Source organism: Anser anser (genome assembly GCF_964211835.1).
Source record: "Anser anser genome assembly, chromosome: 10".
Taxonomy (NCBI): domain Eukaryota; kingdom Metazoa; phylum Chordata; class Aves; order Anseriformes; family Anatidae; genus Anser; species Anser anser.
The window spans coordinates 9675606-9695290 of record NC_139730.1 but is presented as its reverse complement, the minus strand read 5'-3'; the positions used below and the strand labels follow the sequence as shown (position 1 = coordinate 9695290).

Genomic DNA, 19685 nt, shown 5'->3' with positions numbered 1-19685 from the left:
GCAGCAGCACAGCAGAGTGGTTGTCTGCAGGTTCTGAGAGCTGAATGGGCTCTGGGGTGGGCCAAGCACCAGGCGCTGGGCCACGCTTCTGCATGGAGAGGAGCAGAAGGAGCCCTTCTGACAGCAGGGAGTTGTTCGATCCGCTCAGGCATCTGCTGAATCCTCGTCCTAGCAAGCCTGGCCCCTGTAGTTTGACTCAGCAATGTTATGCTTCTCCTAAAGTCTTTTGTAGTATTCTGCATGGAGCTCACCCTTTTTGAAGAGATACCGTGTTAATTCATCCTGGTAACGAGCATAGTTTGCCTACCAAAATTTGGCATGCAGACACATTTTTATCTTGGGAATGCAGCATTTCGGAAAAAAAGAGAGAGCAAATAATTTAAGTCTTCCTTAGGGGAGGAGAAACCGAGAAAGCAGTCTTGTTCTTGCAGAAATACAAACTGTCTTTTTCACCCTCCTCAGCGGAAGCACAGAGAAAGTTAAAGCATGGAGCTGCCTTGTTATTTTTAATTAGTGCTGCATCCCCAATGCACTATGACCTGCTTTTTGGCTTTGCCACATCCATGTTTTATGATGTGTAATCTCCCACTGTCTGTTTCCGTCATCTATAAATTGGGCTGCGTGCAGCCACGCTGCCGGCTGTACGCAGGCACGGGGGGAGGAGGAGGAGGAGGCTGTGCTGCCTCCCAGCTGCTCCCTGGCGCTGCCTGCAATACGCACGTAAAACCGCTCCTCTGCTTACATGTGCACACCTTGCAGGCGGGATGGGGACGCTAATTACTTGTTGTTTAAGGAGTGCTTTAGGATATTTGGGTGAAAGTGCAACTGAATAGGAAATGATTGAATTAAATTTTCAGGTTGGTGTAATCGTGATACAAGCAGGGAAGGGTAACCATGGCCCACATCCACTTTGGACCCTGACCTGCACAGGCACAGATGGAGAGCTTCTGCATTCCTCAAGGGGAGCAGGTGGGGCAGAAGCTGATCTTGCTGTGGCCTGAATATGTGCCTTTTGTTAGACTCTTTTGGAGAAGGTGGCTGCTTCACAGAGGTTTAACATGTTAAAAACTACAGCCGATTCTGATGAAAGTCATGTTCTTCATGCCTAACACAGGTTATTTGGTGTTCGGTGATGGGATCGGATACAGGTGTGCCATAGAGCAGCAATCCTCTGCAACAAGCTAATGAAGGGCCTAATTACTTTCTTCAGCCGTTACTGAGAAGCTGATTAGAAGCAGCTGCTGCAACTCTGGCTACCCTGGTTAGATGGGGTAGGAGATAGAGGTGTGGGGCTGCCCTATGAGCTACCAGAGAGAGAAGGCAGGGAGCAGTGCAAGGCAGAGGAGTGAGGTTCTCTGCTGCTCACCAGGTATTTGCATGCAAAGCACGGAGAGAGGGTCTTGGTTCTTCTCCCCTGCTAATCTGGGGGAGAGCTAAAGGTGCAAAGGGCAAGTGAAGTCTATAGGGGGGTATAACCAATGATTCTTTGGTATGTGAAATTAATCCTTGTTGGACTGGGAAGGGTGAACCCTTGAGCTATGTGGAAGGAAAAATCTGTGCATTTTGTGCCCAAAATATGGTATGAAGAAATTGTCTGTTTGGTACTCTAAGAGTCTTTTTGCAATTTAAAACTCATTTGCTGTGGAAACTCCATAAGCTTCTCTGTAATCTCTAATATGTTTGATTAGAAAAATCATGTATGTGTAATGATGTGAGAAGTTGGCCACGTGTCTGGTTACTCTGGAAAGTAATATCCTTCAGCTCTAGTTTACAAACCTACATCAGCAGAGAAGAATTTGCAGAGGTCAAACTCCTCTTATTTCTCCCTACCAACATATGATTTTCTCGGTTTCTCAATCTCCCTCAAAAATAAAAGAGACTTTTAGAATTCAGTGGCTGAAAAAAATAATAAAATCTTAGTCTCTGTCCTCCTTTTCTACTGTATAGAGATCATTGTATATGTAGTACTAACGTTGTTAGGAAAGCTGGAGGAACACCCCCATCAGCCTCTCTGATAGGATCTTTCTTTTTGGCACATACAGTCATATTCTCGTTCTTCTCATCACAAAACCAAACAATAACGTCCAGTTAATCAAGGTTTGATTTTTGGAGCCTATGAATCTCCCATTGTTTTTGGGCATGGTATGAGCATTGGGCACTTCTGAGGTCTCTACGTTTAATTATTAAGACAGAGTGATAAGGTTTTTTTTTTTTGTTTGTTTGTTTTAATATGTTTGTGCAAATGAAGGATTGGTATGGTTTTGGAAGCCTTTCTGGTGGTCTGCTGAGGCTGAGAAGTCCTTTGCTATCTCCCAGGAGCAGCCTGTTGGCTACTACTATCAGAGTGCTTTGTACTTCGCTTTCGCAAGGAGCCATATACTGAATTATATTCTAGTTATTGGTTTAGACTTATTTACCTGAAATGTTGCGTAGAATTCATCATTCAAAGGGGAGGTGATACTGCAATAGGATTTAATGAATTGTGTGCCTACAAACGTGATGAAGTTCACGGCATACTCAAACAACTGCATAACTGATCGTCCTTATAAACACAACAGCTGAAAGCTGCCCTAGTCCTTTCCCAAGCACTGTCAGAATCTGCAAATTAGTTTTCACAGCAACAAGGTAACGATTAGTCACTGATGGGAAACACATGTGCAATTGTGTTGGGCTGCAGTTTGGGAATGCCTGGTCGTGATTCAAGGACTTTGCATTTAGTGATCCTAGTATGGAGACTGTCGTTGGCTTCTTTGGTGCAAAATCACCCATTATGAATTTATGGGTGTGAAATTAGCATGGTGCTTGGAGACATGCTGCCATCTTGTTGAAGAACTTAGCCTGCTCTTTATTCTTTTTTCTTTGACAATAAGATCATATAGATCTTGAGATAAAGCTAAATATATGGTTTATTCATTGTTTATTTATATCCATATTCATGGCTTGAATCAGTGCTGGGGCCTGTACTGCAGATTTGGTCTGATTCCTGGAGCTTTCCAACCAGCTGCATCTGGTGCTAGAGACTGGGGTGAGTGAGCATTGCAGTGGTGATGTGCAGCACCTAAGCCTGCAGCACCATTTTCTGAATGGCCTCTGCCATCACAGGGGTGAGATGGTTAGTGGTGGGTGGCCTAACATGGGGAAGGGAACAAACGAAGCCTCCCATGTGCAGCAAATAGCAAAATCAGAGGTCTGTATATCAGGGCAGAACTTTGTGGGGCAACTCTTAATGTGGAGATTTCTTCCAGGGCTATTTCTGCCCCCCGGGGAAAACAGAGCCCTTCCTTTTTGGGGTGGTCTGCAGGAGAAACACTTTGTGACAACTTCTCTCAGTAAGAAAAAATTTGCAGTAATGACTAAGTGCAGCTAATGGAGGGAGGAGAAAAAAAAAAGGGGGGAAATTGTACTAGTGAGACAGAAAAAGAGGGTAAAAGACAAAAGGTGAAAAGAGAGGGAAAGGTGTCAGATTTCTTTTGGCATTCATGTGCTCTCAATATAGAGTTTGAATATATTTTCCAGAAGAGGATTTCCCCTTACATTTGCAATTCAAAGCTTCTAGCAAATTCCACTGTTTCCCCTGGCATTTCTTCAGTCTCTGTGGATTTTCCAGTTCTGCTTTTCAGATGCAGTGCAATTGTCAAACAGTGGGGTTTTATTTATTTTCCTTCCAGAAGTAATGTGGCTTAAAGTGTACTATGGTGTTCCTTAAGGTTTTTGGCTCAAAAACTGAAAAGGTGCAGAGACTTCACTCTGTTATAGATTCCTGGTTTAATTTATGGTCATTAGGACTCCTTCGATGTTGAATGTTGTCTGTATTCCTTTGCTTTATTCCCATGCGTGAATAAGAAGATTTGGGATTCTCACTGGTATGGGTAGCTGATGATCTGCAACTACTGTTCAAATAAAATGCCAGTGATGGACTGTTTAGGACATGCTCATAAAAATAAATACTATCAAATATTTGGGATAAGTACAGAAAAGGACTTGACATGGCTGTCTTGGGAACAAAAGGGCTTCAAACATATGTTGTAGCCAACTCAATGTCCATGTGGGCCTGTCCACAGTGTCTCTGGAAGCATGTGGGCCTGTCCACAGTATCTCTGGAAGCATGTGGGCCCGTCCAAAGTGTATTTAGCTAATCATTTTGAAATTGCATAGACAATATTTATCTCAATTCAATGATAAACCCTACTTATAGTTTCTCTTAGTTTTGTCTCCTAGATCTCCTGGTGTGTAAAGTTAATGAATACTTTTTAAAAGTTTTGATTAACAGGTGTGTTGTTGACAAATAGGAAATATTTTCAGATTGTTAAATCAGGACTACAAAATAGAACTCTGATTAGAACTCTGAAGCCTAAATATCTGGAGAGAGTCTTTAAGTTGCAGAGCAGAGTAGTTAACGTGGCTCTTCAGAAGTCCACGTGCTGAAGATGCATTAAAAAAAAATGAAAGTTGTTTCAACTTGTTCTGAACTGAAGTAGGATTCTGCTAATGGATCCATTACCAATATGAAGACGTGCAGTAAGGCACTTGCTAATCACTGCTGTGATGGGCTAGGGAAAGTATTTGGGATAGGCCTCAGTAGTAGCTAATTGTACGTGGAGGCCCAGCAACTTGACCAAGCAAAGGGTTTCAAAGGGCTGCATGGGAGAATTCACTTCACAAGAGGCCCCTTTCAGATACTCTCCAGGTTTGGAGCTCCTTTCCTTTTAGTACACATTCTGGGAAAGCACTTTTATAATCCTTCTTTAGAGATATTGCAAGCGAATGCAGTGATGGTTCAATGAAAAAGCATGAAAACAGTAATGGAATTTCTTTTCTTTCCTTTTTCCCCTCCTTTCTTTCCTAATAGGCTCTTTAGAAAGTCAGGCCATATGTGTAGAAGCCTTACTAACTAGAGGCCAGATTTGTAAAGAGCAGTGGTAAATTACCAAAACGAATTTGAAAATAAATCTAGAAAGTACACATTCAAGTTCAGAATTGGTACTTAAAAACAAAATTAAAAAACTTACAATTATTTGGCATCTTATGACAGTACAAATGTTTTGTATAATTTTTGAGACTGAAATTTCTTAGGCAGAAAGAGTACTGTTAGGAAAAATATAGAATGCTGCCTATTTCACTGAAAAATGACTTTTTTTATATAAGAACTTTATTTTTACTTTTCTGTGTCTTAAGACACTTAATACACCTGCAAAAAGGAATTTTAGTAGACTATGTAAATGTTTAGGGTGACCTACATATGAAATGTATAAATGCCTTAGACTGTTTTATGTAACTGAAACTTGGAGAAAGCTAGGGCAGGAGGTATTATTTCTATGTCAGTGTACGAGGATTTTTTTAAAGGAATACCAAAACATGTTTGGCCTACGTGTTTCTCTGTTTATACTTGTTCCTGACATGTTACAGGTATGTGCATTGTAGGGCTGTCTCGTTTCTTGCTATTGTGCCAGCATAAGCAGAAAAGATGAATAAATTAAAGAAATGATGAGCCTATCTTAGGAAGAGTTTTATGCCCAATTCAGGTATGATCTGAACTTTCTGTCGATTGCAAAGGTCTCTGAAAACCATCATTTCTACCCTCTCATCCATAAGAATCTATCAGCTGTCCACTCTCTTGAAAGGTAAAGAGCTGTTAATTGTCAACATAATTCAAAATTAATATTGGTATGGTTGGTGTAAAATTAGTGTGTTTTAGAACAAACATTCATTGCATATTTAGTGTGATTAGTGTTTTTTTAGAGAAAACGTATTTCTCATTTCTTCCACCAAAGTGCAGTTAGTTACAGCATAGTCTATCTGGTTGAAGTAATACCTCTTTACATGAACTTCTCTTTCATGATGACGTGATCCTGCAAACTATTCTGACCAAAAAAAATAATAATAAAACCCACCACCACAAAAAAAAAAAAGCAGACACAAGAACCCTCCAGAGCACAACTGGTAGAACTGACTATCTTCAAATAGCTCAAAAGTTTTGAAATCAAGTGAATCAAACTTCCTAGCAGCTTGTTTCTTTTATTAATTAATTACTTAAAAGTAAATAAATCTTACTGCCGAAACGTCTTGGAAATCACCAAATAGAGCATGTTAATGGAAGGTAATGAGAAGTATAAACAAGAGAAGGTTTTTCTTTTATACAGTTTCCATTACCTATTATAAAATACACACTGATCTTCTAGTTTATAAATTCCTTAAACTTTTCCTTTTTCCTTTTTCGAAGTGATTTCTCATATGTTATGCTTCTTCGACTGCTATAGAAAGGCAGTGTAGGCTGTTAAACTTAACTGACTCAGAAAACTGTGGTACTACTTCTTCTTGCTTTGGTCATTTTGCCTTAAGGTTTAAATGTTTTTAGAGGTTCCTGCAAATACTGAGAACCAGGAATTTGGGATGACGGTGCAGACTAATTGGCAACAACAACAAAATTAAGCACGTTTAAGATGGCAAGAAATAACTGTCCTCTGGTTACCTTTAGGTGAAGGGAGAATAAAATTGACATAAGATGCTGGTTTTTTTTTTTTTTTTTTTCCCTCCTTCCTGGTGGGTTTGGGAGGTCCATGGTCTCTAATGCAAGTCATGGAAAATAGGGTAGACTTGCTACCTTTCTATACTAGAGAGACAGAAATGGTTATAACATGACAAAGAAAAACTGCCAATTGAACAAGCCCAAAGCAACATGGACTGGAAGAAAAGTTTGTGCCGGAAGCTTCCAGGGCTGAGAGGTACTGCATCACTGTTTCACTCCATGTGAAATGGCAGCTAACTAGTAACAATAAAGGATTCTCTTTTAGCATCCTTATCTTAGAATGTATCAGACTGCTGTTTCTTAAATTATTGGAAAATTACTTCCTTTTGGTGGTCAAATTAATTGTAAGTATGTATTTTAAGCATAATAGAAGGCAATGTTTATTTAGAAATGTGTTTTTTCACTATCTTGATAGTTTACTGGACACACTAATTGAGCACAGCTCTTCTTCCTTGTGGCACCACACAAATTAGGTAGAAACTCTGTGAATTAACATAGATTTGGCTACAGATGGAACTGGAGGCAAATCACTATTATGGTCGAAACCTATTAATGTTTACAACTGTTTTAAATCAGATTTTTTTTTTTAGCTAGGATGATTGTAAGAATTCTTCTGGGTTTCTAAGATGAAAGACAACAAGCAAAGAGCTGGTTAGCTGTGGCATGTATATTCATTGTACCTTTTGATTTTTAGAAAATGATATAAATTGCAAAATAGAGCTCAACTCTAAAATTTCAGTTATGCTTGTGGAAAAAGATTGCTATTATCACTGTTTTGTAGAATTATTGTAAATCTCAATAGTGTTCGTTGCCTGGGCTTTTGGAAAAATCAGAGATTGAATTGCTTACTTAAACAAGAATATAATAAACATAGTGTGAATGTTTCTGCTTTTTCAATTACTTCCAGTGCATCTTAAAAAGAGCATCTACTACTGAGCTCACAGTAAAAAATTTTTAGTCTGAATCTTCTATTTTTTTCCTTCAAGAAAACTGATGATAAAAATGGCCTAAGGAGTGTTCTGCAAGGCCTGGACGTGTCCTGGAAACCTGGGATAGTTAAACAGCTATGAAGCTCTGTTTTGCTACTGCTGAGGTAGTATGTCATGTTTGGCAAACAGCTGAACATAGGAGGTGAGGTTTAGCCTTGGCACTTATATCCGATGGTGAAACTGTAGAATGCTCCGCTGTGCTGGGCATTAAGATATACATTAGTTCTGCAGTTCAAGTTTCTCTGAAGTCTTATGGACTCTACTGAAACTCTTCACTATGCTGGACTTGCTTGCATTTTAAAAGAAACAGGAAAATGAGTGTTTAAAAAAATAAATTAAAAAATCCCCCAGGCTAGAGCTCCCAAAGAGGTCCTTCATTTTCATAAGGAAGATTAATGAAGGGTAATCATTCATGTAGGAAATCTGTTTTATATTTGAAGTAGACTTCCAATTAAGTGGCAGAACTATGTCATTTTTAAAACTTATTGGAAAAAGCTTTGCTATATACTGAACACAACTTATTTTCCTTTTTTCCCCCTACATTTTTAACTATCAATTTTCATCCTCCTCTAAAGTGGAATATTGACAAAGTAAGAGCGGGTTATTCACAGTGCATCAAGGGCATCTCGGCAAGCTTTCCATGTGTTCTATCAGCTTTGATTTGGGAGAAATTGGTGCTGTGTCTGAGAAGCTAATGCTAAGTTAACGTCCTTTGTGTTCTTGACACCAGTCCTCAAGAGTTCATGAAGGGTAGCTGTTACCACAACTGTGTTTGTAATGCAGGCACATACACATCTAGAACAGTTTTCTGAGCAGCAAACAACTTCCAGTCTCCAGTAACTGTTGCCCACAAAAAGGTCTTTAAAGAAAAAAGAGCTGAGGTTCCTGAGAGGCCTGACTGATTAAGAGCTTTGTGATCTGTATAACAGCGATAAATACAGGATTGCCTCAAATGAGATGCTTATCTAGTCACAGTGCTGGCATTCAAAACTTTAGCACCCTGAAATTAGGCTTCAAAGGCTATGTATTTAGTAAGCAACTACATATAGGTCATGTGAATTTATTTTTTAGATTATTTTAAGGAGCCAAGTCACACTTAACAGTTTGCTTTTGGAGTGTTTTTAACGATGGAAGTCTCTAATGTCTGTCATTCAGCTTGATTCTGCCTGGCCATGAAATCACTATGAATTTTGCTTTGTTAGAGCAGCTACACCACTGTAGAGGGAAGATTGCTGAACTTGCATGCTGCTTGTTTCTGCTGTGCAAGCATTCAATATTTCACATGATAAATTTAATAAACTTCATGCCTCTCTTTAGAGGGACAAGCCTAATAAAGAAACATTTAAAAGCTATTTTTAGTTAACAGCTAACATGACCAAGGCAAGTTTCAGACAGGTTAGTGGGAGGTGAGAAGTTTCCAATGTCCTCAGGCATCTAGTACCATTGATGTTTTCATATATGATTAAATTGCTGTTTCTGGGTGTAAATATTGCCAAATAGCTGCTGGCTTTTTATATAAATTATAAAAATGTAATAGTGCAAAATAAACTTGATAAGCTGTATGGAGGCAAAGAATGTGTTGCTTATGCTCTTCTCTGGGCTAATTGCTTGTATTCACCAGTTAGCAAGAACTCTCTCCAGTCTTTTTAAGCAAAGTGCTGCTACGAATTGTCTTGTGCATAGTGGCCAGAGCTTAATGTATGTGTATATATACATATTTATTTTTGTGAGCAGATATGGTAAAATAATACTTCTATTTATTCTTTATCTTTGTTTTAAGTAATCTGACTGGATGGCTGGGCCCAATGAGTAGTGGTGAAAGGAGTGAAATCCAGCTAGTGACTGGTCACCAGTGGTGTTCCCCAGGGGTTGGTGTTTGGGCCCATCCTCTTTAATATCTTTATTGATGACTTGGATGAGGGAATTGAGTGCACCCTCAGTACGTTTGCAGACAACACCAAGCTGGGGGGTAGTATTGATCTGCTGGAGGGTAGGAAGGCCCTGCAGAGGGACCTGGACAGAATAGGTTGATGGGCAGAGGTCAATGGGATGAGGTTCAACATGGCTAAGGGCTGGGTCCTGCTCTTTGGCCAGAACAACCCCATGCGGTGCTACAGGCTTGAGGGAGAGTGGCACGAAAACTGTGCAGAGGAAAAGGATCCGGGTGTGCTGATTGATCCTCGTCTGAACCCAAGCCGGCAGTGTGCCCAGGTGGTCAAGAAGGCCAACAGCATCCTGGCTTGTATCAGGAATAGTGTAGGCAGCAGGACCAGGGAGTTGAACGTCCCCCTGTACTCTACTCTGGTGTGGCCACACCTTGAGTACTGTGTTCAGCTCTGGGCCCATCAGTGCAAGAAGGACATTGAGGCCCTGGAATGTGCCCACAGAAGGGCTAGGAAGCTGGCGAAAGGCCTGGAATACAGGTCCTATGAAGAGCAGCTGAGGTAACTGGGGCTGTTTAGTCTGGACTAACAGACTAGAACAGACAATGTATAACAATGCAGAGGTTGCACATTTTTCAGGTTCAAGGGGTAAGTTTTTCCTGATCAGTAGTGACAGGCTTCCTTTTCTGCTAGGCAGTCTTGGCTGACGCATGTTCAATTTTTTTTTCTGTATTTAAAAAAAAGACTTTGGGGCTGTTACTTAGTGAGGTCTGTTCAAACTGATTGTGCTGCTGTTGGGTATACTTGATGTGGTTAATGTCTTCACTTGTTGGGACTTTCCATCTGCTAGCCCACTGTTCCATTTTCATATTCTAGTGTCCTCCAATTGAGAAGCAGTTTTTAGGTTGGAGCGTTGGAGAAGCTCGAGAAGGAAATGGAGATGCTGCTCTGTCTTGCTGTGTAGGCAAGATGGCGGCACAGGAATGACTATAGGAGTACCCCACCTTTGTGCAGCAGGCACGCAGGATGACTGCTTTTACCTGTGACCTTCTCCCTGCCCTCTGGAGTGGGTGCAGAAAGGGACATTGGGATTAGAGCAGAAGGAAAATGTGGTTCTCTCTGATATAGAAGCCTGTAATTACCTTCCCCTGATGATAATATGTTTTTAAAGGTAACTGCTTACCTCTGTGGAGCAAACAAAACTAAATGCCCAGCTTGGCCCCTTTTTTGGAGGTGATCTTTGAGTGTATAGTAGCTCTGAGGCCAGACATTATGTACTGAAAGCTATTTATTCATTATGTCCTGTAAACAGAGCTAATTGCCTTAGGTGTTGTGTTAGTGCCATGTAAAACAGGGTAAACCCAAACTAGTTGAATAGACTTATCTAAGTATGAATAATTAAGTTGAAAGCAAAATGCACTCATGGCAGATTTTTCACTCTTCACCTCCATCTTGTAGTGCAGCTCTCTGAGGAGAGTGCAGCAACCATCTTGTCTCACAAGCCTTCCTGTTGCTTATGGGGGGGGGGGGTGGTGGTGCTGTTGATGTGCCTGTGTCATACAGTGTTGTTTTTGTTTTTGACTATGCATCACAGCACTTAGGACTAAAAAGGCATCCAAAAGTAATTCAAGTCTGTGCAGGTTTGCCTAGCAAGTCTTATCACTCTCTATTCCAGCACAGTTGTCCCAGTGCCATTTCTTCATTGAAATCTCACACTCCCTCTTTCTGCAAGAGGGCAGTCTTTAAAGTTACTTCCCCCATGCTGTCATGTTTTCCATTCCAGTCTTCCTCTGTACTGTAATTCTATTTGGAAAAAGTGATCTAACTTTACTGCTGTTATATGTAGATGATGTGGTTACAGTTAGCAAACTCAGGTCAAGGGGCTGTTATTTCTACAGCCCCAGACCACAGGAATATTGGCTGGCAGAAAGGTCACCCTAAAGAGTGGGGAGTGACAAAATAAATTGGCCAAGACATTAGTGTGTGAGAATACTTAAAAACTTTTAAAATGTCTTGAGCATATAGCTCTCTACACAGTTTTTAAACTCTGTATTTTCGTGCCGAAACATGTTTGGGATATTGGAATATGACTTGATTACATCGAAATAGTATAGTATAGGTCAGACTACTTTGTGAGGCACTTATTAAAGGATTAAGCAAGTCCAAGGAGGATGGCTGGATATCTTCACCTCAGAGGCGAGTCCCACAATTAAATTCTCATCTGTATTTAAAAACAAAACAAAAACAACCCCACCCTGTACTGCCCTCCCTTACCCCCAAGAACAAATTCAGGCAAAAATCTTTAGTTACTGCGAAGTTCTAACACAGCCTTGTAAAATAAAACTCTAAGGCCCTTGTGTGATCATCTCAGAGGTTTAAATGAAAGGAAATTCAGAGTTAAGGTTGCATCTGAGTCACTGTCTCCAAGTTGTTTGCTTGTAAATAAATGTGCAGTACTGCGTGTCTACAGTTCAAATGCTCTGAGCAATCAAATTGTTCAGTTCTTAATACTTGCTTATAGCAAGTGCTACTTAAAATACATACTAAGTGTCAGTCCATAAATGTAATGCATCACTGCTTAACTGGGTCCTGCAGTGGATGCAGCCAGCAGCTCTACATTTATCCTCTCACCAAATCATTTTTAACAGAAAAGCAGTAAGAACTAATTCTGTAAATATTCAACATTGATGTTGAAACAACTCATTTGTGTTTACATACAGTTAAGTTCTAGTCTTCCTCATTCTCTTGAGTATTCATGTTTTCTGGAGGGTAGGCTTCAATAATAGTTCTCTCAATAAAGATATTAAAAAAAAAATTTAAAAGAGAGTGCCTCTGGCTCTGACTTAAGTTGAACCTCTAAGTGTGGTATGATTAACAGCTAACAAAGAATGGAAAGATGTTCTTAATTTTAAAGAAAGCCAACAACTTTCACTCTGGAAAGCATTTGGAAAACGATGCTTACTTTTTGAAACTCATCCTGTTGTCCACGTGTCACTGTAGTTTATATGAAAACATGCATTCTAATACATTTGATGATGCTTAACAGCTTGCTCAGTATGCTTGCAGTTGAGAACATGCATGGTATATTATGTCCTTTTATGACTGCCAGTGGTGAGCAGCAGCTTGCTTGTCTTGCTTTTACAGCTGCTCCAGGAGGCAGGTGAAACCCTTGGGGTTTAACCAGGCAGGTTCCTCCATGGCTTGCAGGGAGGGGAGGCTTATAGGAGGTGCCAGCAGAGGTGAGCAAGTAGGCAGCCTGCAGCAGCAGTTCAACCCAGGAGGCTGGTGAGAAGAGTAACCCCCCAGGCAAACTTCAGAGGTGATGGAGAGGAAGATGATCTCCTGAGGACTTGGATGTGACTATAAATTTGAGACACCAAAAGTTGTATTGAAGCAAAAGACCAGACCTGCAAGTGTAATTAGGAAGATTTGTATTTAACCTTATTTTAATCCAGCTCACCTGATATACCTGAAACAGTTGATAAAATCTTAAGGAGCCTGCGGTACCTTTCACTGTATTTATTTTAAAGAAGACTGTCATTTTGCTTAGGGTACGCTTGCATGGCGATTCTTTATTTCAGAAAAAAAGATGATCCAAAATCAGTGCCTTTTTTTCCATTACCTTGTTGTTTCATGAGGTTCTTTGATAGAGAAGACAGGATTTGGCAGTGTTCTGCTTTTCATTGCTGTTGAGCTGGACTGTACTCAGGGAATAATATGTTGATGAAAACTAGAAAGAAAACAGCCATCCCACACAATCACCACATCTCTCAGACTGATCCTCCTGTGGTTTTCCCCTTATCATGCACCCAGTTCTTATCTTAAAAGCAAATAGATACTGCTGAAGAAGGATAAGAGAAAAGGAGGGATACCAACACTTTAATGATGAAGCTAAAATCCATGCAAGTTCCAGATTTGGATGGGGCTTTGATCAACCCGGTCTAGTGGAAGGAGTCCCTGCCCATGGCAGGTGGGTTGGAAGTAGATGATCTTCCAATGCAAGCCATTCCATGACTTGGCTGCGCAGTGTCTTCAGGATGCTGTGCACCTACCTATGGCCACTAGTATGTTTTTACACTCAGGACTGTTGTCTGAGCACTTTCAAAATGGTTGTTTGGGATTTGTTGTTTGGGTTTTTGGAATTCCCTCTAGCTGCAACACCTGTCCCTCTGCTCAGTACCTGCACAGTAGCTGTGCTTGCTGAGGTGTGTTTTTGTGTGCACTGCATGCTGTTTGTGCTTCTATTCAGAAATAGGATCCTAGGTGAGTTATTGACTCTTATTTTGTACCAAAGTGCAGATTGCTTTGGGTGCAAATGAGACATGATCTGCCTTAATCCCAAGAACTGAATAAAAAAAAAAAAGTTGAATGTTGCAGGATCATAGTCCTCATAAGGAAAAAATGTGTGATATGTTTTTAAAAACAAACAAACAAACAAAAAACAAAGCCCAATTGTTTTCCCTAAATTGATTGCAAATGTGCAAGTATAAGTAACATTTGGGTTTCTTTAGCAAATTCCCAAGTGGTTCAGCAGTTGCCAAGGTAACAGTGCTACTTTTAATAACAATAAAGAAAGCATATAAAACTTTCACATTTCCCATTGTCTAAGATAATGCCGCTGTGATTCTGTAATAACATTATTAGCATATACTTTCTTTTCTTCATTGAGAAGCATGTCTGGTTTGTGAATTGGCTGTACAGTAGTGTCTAGCACGGTGTGGTCTGGGTTTATTAGGACTCCTGTACACTACAGTAATATGAAGAAATAAAGTATTTTTTAGCTCATTTCTTAGAACGTCCTTTTTGATTTTGCTTCCTGTGGATGTCGTTGTAGTATGTGGTTGCCTTAGATTAGTTAGTTGAATATTGCTGTGATCTTTGTAATGCAAAAGCGTCAGTATGTTATAAGCAAATGTTGCAGATAGCCTTCATGACTGAGCTACATTTCATAAAACATTGGGGGCATTTCTTTATTATTCATGGGAAGCTGTGCATTACTAAAGAAAACACGTTTTCTAGTTCTAAAGTGTTCTTGCATCTTTTAGAGCTGCCCTTTTCGAGTCTAAATGGATGTGTTCTGTTGTGCAATTTTTTTTCCTGAAACTTGAGCTTCAATTGAACTTTGGCAGCCATCTCAATGTGGTGACTGTGGATATAAACTCCTAGGTCTGGGTGGATTATTTGCATTCTGAGTACTTGACCTCATGCGCTTCGTTCTAGCAGTTTTCCACCTTTCTGTCAAGATTTTGGCACTCCACAAATGAGAGAAACCTGGTTATTTGCTTAGTACTCTGCAGTCAAACATCTGATTTGAAGATTATTCTTTTTTCTTCTCTAGCTGTGGCAAAATGGAGTCTTTTAATTAAGATCAAAATAAACATGCAAGAGACTTTCACTGGATATGTGGTTTTTCTCTTAAAACATTCCAGTTCTTTTTCAGTGTTCTTGTTTGTAGGAAACTGCAATGAAATTGTTTGAGTAATTATGGACAACTGTCGGACCAACTGGGTTTCTTGTTGATTTGGAGATACAGAAGTATAATCCAGGCCTCTAGAACAAATGCAGGCCATCTTAAGTTCAGCCCTCATGGGCTGAAGTTGAGATGTGGAAGGAGGAATTGCTTCCCCATTTATCATCTTGTCATCACTGGCCTCTTTGGCTGGTCGTTTCTCACCAACATTTAATGACCTCAGGGGAGGTCTCCTTCCTGCCTCGGCATCCTTTTTCTTCTTAGCTTCCCATAATCTTCAGCCCCTATAATGTGGGGTCTGTAGCATGGGGTCGGTGAAGGCTGACAGAAGGGACGTGCTGCTGTTATGGAGATCTTGTACAGGTCTCCGGGTAGCAGTACACCTGGAGCACACAGTGTCCAAGGCACTTGTGGCAGAGCCCAGAAGAGGGTATCAGTTCTGATGCTCTGTAGGGATGCATGTCCTTAGAAAGCACAGAACACCTCCCAGAGGGAAGACTGGTGTACGGGGACACCATTGACCTACTCAGTGCCACTGTCAGCATTGGAAACCCTATTATGTTAAAGATGTGAAGTCATTAATACCAGCTTTGTATATCTGCTGTACTTATGTTGTGTAAACTGCCTGCTTTGGTAAACTATGATACTGAAGGATTAATGCTTGGCGAGTGCATTTAAAACAGTATTTTTCATCTTTATCTAGCACCTTTTGTTACATGAAAAAGGTTACTTTGTCTGGCTCTGTATGAGGGCATATTTTATTCATGACAACTACTAATATTCGATATTTATTTGAAGAATCCTGGCTACATTTAATAGAGAAAAATCTATCCTAGGGCAGAAAGTTTGCTGAAGGCATTTATCCCAGTGAAGACCTCCTTTTATTGGTCTTCTATGCAGGAGTCAGTTCCAGCTTGATTCTCTCATTCAGATTCCTTTTTGCTTACACTGAGATGCTTTGGGGCAGGGACGGTCTCTTCTGATTTGTGTACACAGTGCCTAGGACAATGTGGTCCTTGTCCCTGGTGGGGCCATCTAAGCCGTGCTGTAAAGCAGATAAGGGGTTACTGGAATTATGAGGAGGACAGGTCAGGCTGTTTTGTGGCTTATTTACTTATAAAGAACGATATCGCCAGACAGAAGATATAAAAGAACAGAAGAGTGGTGATGACCATAATAATGATATGTTATAGAAACAGACTAGAGCAGATAGCATAACTACCAAAATTTACAATTTGAGATAAAACATTGCTGACTTAAGCTCTGGACAAGATACACTGCTTATAAATCTTTTCACCTCTATTCCAGGAAAGCTTGTTCTTTTTACGATAAGTATCTGGTGAGTGTAACTTGAGAAGTGTAGAGCAGTTTTTTTCTTCATTGCACACTTCATCCTGTAGTTAGGATTACAGTAATGGGTGTTTGTGCCTAAATACCAAAATCTGCTCTTAAACATAATAATATTGCTTTCTATCTCCCCCATCCAGGTGTGCATACACCAAAAGTGCAAATTTGCAATTTCAAAATAAATAAATAAATTGCCTGTTAGTGGCCAGAGGCTGATGTAACGGCAAACTGATGAATCCAAGATGTAATTTTTGACATCTTTCCTGTTGGTTGGGTTGGCATTCATCATGCTGTTGTCTGTTTTTGCTGCTGTGCAAATGTTATTGATAATCTTCCTAATATAAGAGTCAGTCCTTAGCCCTCTGTTCTTCCCTCTTTGTTCACCCTGCAATTCTCTGTTGGACAACAGTTTTAACAGAAGAAAGCCTGTAGCTTGGTGCAGGCCTGTAGGAAAAGGGAAAGTATGCATCACTGAGCTTTTTGTTTGCTTTCTTAGATTTTATTGGTAAGGAAACAAAAGTAATTGAAAGTATTTTGAATTGTCTGGTTCTACTCTGTCAGGGTACCCAGTTTGTGCTCACCACTTGTCTTCTGAACACATCTGGCAGTTGTCTGCTTAGATGGTGTTGCAGAAAACTTTATCTCCAAGGTTGTGTGCCCGTGACCAGCACCTTGTCTGCCACGAGCAGAGGTATGGCTTGAAACACAGCAGCTCGCTTTGACGTGCAGTGCAACGCCTGGACCAATCGGTGATGCTGGAAAGGAGTGTTTGAAGAACATCTGAGAGAAAATGGGGCTGAGGACTAGGGGGAGAAGTTCAAATCAGTGTCAAAACATTTCAAAGATTTACTTGGATTGATGGGCTTCTGCTGATTCATTAGTGGATCTGCCAGTAGGGCTGCTGCTATGTTAAAACACAGGCCTGCCTGGCCTTGGATGGAAAAGCAGGAAATAGCCTAAATCCAGTTAAGGGCTGAGTTATTGCAAGCTTCTGTCTTGGCCTAATTGGGAGCAGCAGTGGACTTCACAATATACAGGCTGAGGGAGCGTTTGAGCTTTTCCTGTAAAACTTCATGCTCAGCAGGGAAAAAAATGTGCCAATTACTGTTCTTTTAAATTATAATAGTCAGCTGTGAAGAGAGCCGTGAATGTAGCCCTGATGCTATTTGGAAGTTGTTTTACTGGAGATGGTTCTGTAACACACTGGGATTCAGAGAAGCTTAGGTGACGTTTTGATCAACTTCCACCCAAAGGTGACGCAGCCCAAGGCCAGAGCTGGCAAACACTGTCCCCTTTTCTAATCTCCAATGAAACTCGACTGCTACTCTCCCGCTGTAGTCACAAACACATTTTATTAATTTTCATCATGGACTGCCTGGTAACTCTTCAGCTATACACTCTGGTGGATGCCTAGCCCCTTGGCTCACACAGCATGAGTTATTTCTGGATGGATGGCAGAGATTTTTCTTTTTTACTGCTTTTTTTATGAAAGCTAAATGACTAGTTTGAAATAGATCGTGCAAAGCATTTCAAGATAATTTCCAATAAATGCTGCGTCTTGTGGAATACTGATATCTGTAGGACTTCGCTCGTATGAAAATAGCTGGAGTATCCTGTCACCGTCTTGTCAACAAAGAGCAGCAAAGCCAATACTTGTATTGGTGAAAGCATTTGCTAACAATTGGTTCTAAAGCTTGATCAGCTCTGTCAAACTGTAAAAAAAATTGATTAGTTGAAGGTGGCAGTTAAGAAAAAAGTCAAAGTTGTAAACCAATCTAAGACATTCTCTGCTTGAAGCATTTAAAATCTCATCATGGATGTTTGAAAGGGGTGATTCTGAGAGCAGAAACCATTTTTACCTTACTTAAAAAAAAAAAAAGAGGAAAAAAGGGTGGGCTGGTTGAAGGGCTTAGATCAGTACAGAGCAGGAAGCTGATGTAATTTGGCAGTTTGTCATGGTGTCAGGGTATAGAAAGGTGCTGCTGCTTGAGAGGCGCTTGGCGTGTGTAGACACCCAAATACTGAAGACTGCAAAGTTGTCTTATGCAAAGAGAGCACTGAAGAAACTGTCGAGCAAGTTGGGATGTCTGAGGACTGTTACTGCTGTCACTGGATGGTGGAGTCCTGCTTTTCAGGTTTTTAGAAAACATTTTATATGGCATGACACTTATGGTCATGCTGATAGCTTCAATGAGTGCCTAAGACTGAAGCTTGTAAAGCTGTGAGTTCTGTCTGATCGTAAATCACTTTGCTAAGCATGTAGTGGCAATTACTGCTCAAGATCAAACATCTTTGACAAGTGCCTGTTGGAAGGGAATTACCAATAACCCTCCTGGTTATACTCAGAGCAACATTTGTTCTTTAAATTGGTAGCTATTTAAAAAGAGGCGTACATGGATTCAGTGGAGGAAGAAGAATGCAGCATACCCAAGGAAAGGTTCAGAAAAACATTCCTTATAATCACTTTAATATGATGAAACTAAGTAACAGGACACTTGCTATGGAAATATTCATGGTTGGCGTAACAGTGATCCTGTTATTTATTGCTACTTAATGATTCAAAATATGTATTTGAGATTCAAAATATGTATTTGAAAGATTGAACTTCAGGAGTGGTGCTGATCAGGCTTTGATTTGTAACTGGGAGAAATAAAACTCAGTAGTTTTGGTCATCTTGCATGTAAGCAAGCAGTTGGGTAAATTCAAAACAGTTCAGGGCTTGTGAACAGACAGGAAAAGCTGGCTTAAAACCTTGTTTTTATAAATCATCCTCAGGATGTGGGGACTATATGGAGTTAGTGTTAGCTGTTCAAGATGGCTACATTTTCTGGGAACTGAGGTAGTGCAGAAATAACATCCGTGATAAGAATCTTTGCTGTTCTGCTGTCTTCTATAGCTTCCATCGGTCAGGTTCTCCCTTGCTCCACTGACATTGCATTTGGAGGCCAGTGCTGAAGTAAACCAAAAAAATCGTATCCTATCCAATCAGTGGGAGACTGATTGCCTCTCCCAGAGGCACACTGGTCAGGAAGTGGAGGTAACTGTTGTATTCTGATTCCAAGCTGCCCTTCCCAGCTGTGATGGACAGCTTTTTGGTTTGGTTTTGGCATGGGAAAGTTTCTTTAAGGAGCGATTGGGTGAATGCTCTGGAAGGAGGGAGAAAGTTCATGAGGGGAAAAAGTGATCTCCTGAACAGAGTCACGGGAGAGATTTGTAGTCTGTGGAATGAGGTAGATGCAGAGTCATGGGAGAAGAGGCTACTTAAGAGTGACTGAGGATGCTCTGCAAAGGGCAGGGAGCAAATAGCCAAGCCTTGGACAGAACAAGAAAGTATTGTGAAGGACCAGAGCACTCTGTGGAGAGCTATTTGCACCTCGGACTCCATTGCCTGCCATAAAATGCAGCAAAGAGCCACAAAAGTAGCTTGAATGCTGTGGCTTTAGCATTTGCTCTTGCTTTTTGGTGGAGTT

General features: G+C 40.5%; 1 protein-coding gene across 1 annotated transcript in view; it reads left to right on the top strand.

Moving 5' to 3' along the window:
* The first annotated feature begins 1115 nt into the window (after positions 1-1115).
* Positions 1116-19685, top strand: part of TMC3 (transmembrane channel like 3) — a 283226-nt gene continuing 264656 nt past the window's right edge. Inside the window, exon 1 of the mRNA XM_083849933.1 lies at positions 1116-1369. The gene's annotated coding sequence lies outside the window, so the exon portion shown is untranslated. The remainder of the gene's footprint in view (positions 1370-19685) is intronic.